Consider the following 1,087-nt stretch of genomic DNA (forward strand, 5'->3'; position numbering starts at 1 on the left):
GCTTTGAAAGAAAGAGCAAAAAATAGGCCCCAGGAATAGATGGTATACCAATTGATGTACTTCAGCTAACAGATGCTGCCCTGGACGTGTTCACCAAGTTGTGCCTAGAAATCTGGAGAACAACTACTTGACCAATTGACTGGAAGAGATCTATATTTGTTCCCATTCCAAAGAAGGGTAACCCAACAGAGTGTGGATACTACAGAACAATATCATTGATTTTACATGCAAGCAACATTCTACTAAAGATTATTCAAAAACGACTGGAACAGCACATTAGCAGAGAACTGCCAGAAGTCCAGACTGGGTTTAGAAGGGGTCGTGGTACTAGGATATTGTAGCTGATGTTAGATGGATCTTAGCTGAAAGCAAGGAATCCAAAGGAATGACTGTATTTTATTGATGCAAAGGCATTTGACTGTGTGGATCATAACAAACTGTGGCTGACTCTGAGAAGAATGGGAATCCCAGAACACTTGATAGTGCTAATGCGAAACCTACACTTGGACCAAGAGGCAGTTGTCAGAACAGAGCAAGGAAACACTGCCTGGTTCAAAATTGGGAAGGGCGTATGCCAGGGATGTGCCCTTTTATCCATACCTTTTCAACCTGTATGCAGAACAGATTATCTGGGAGGCTGGGCTCTATGAGGAGAAGTGTGACATCAGGATTGGTGGAAGATCTATCAATAATGTGCATTATGCAGATGACACAACCCTGCTTGCTGAAACTGAGGAGGACCTGAAGTGCTTGGCTGCAGAGGGTCAAGGACTGTAGGCTTCAATATGGATTGAGGCTCAATGTCAAGAAGACAAAGATTCTCACAACTAGACCAGCATCAAGCTGGATGATGAAGAAATTGAGATTGTTCACAGCTTTAGTTTGCTTGGCTCCACAGTCAACATCCTTGGCACCAGCAACCAGGAAATTAAAAGACGTATTGTGATGAAAAAGTCTGCTATTAGGAACCTCACCAGAATACTGAAGAGCAATGGTGTCTCTCTGGAGACTAAGGTGCATCTGATGCAGGTCATGGTCTTTACAATCACTTGTTATGCATCAGAGAGTTGGACAATGACTAGGGAGG

The sequence above is a fragment of the Elephantulus edwardii genome, unplaced genomic scaffold (genome assembly GCF_000299155.1).
Source record: "Elephantulus edwardii isolate Elephantulus edwardi_28Jun2011 unplaced genomic scaffold, EleEdw1.0 scaffold00090, whole genome shotgun sequence".
Classification (NCBI taxonomy): domain Eukaryota; kingdom Metazoa; phylum Chordata; class Mammalia; order Macroscelidea; family Macroscelididae; genus Elephantulus; species Elephantulus edwardii.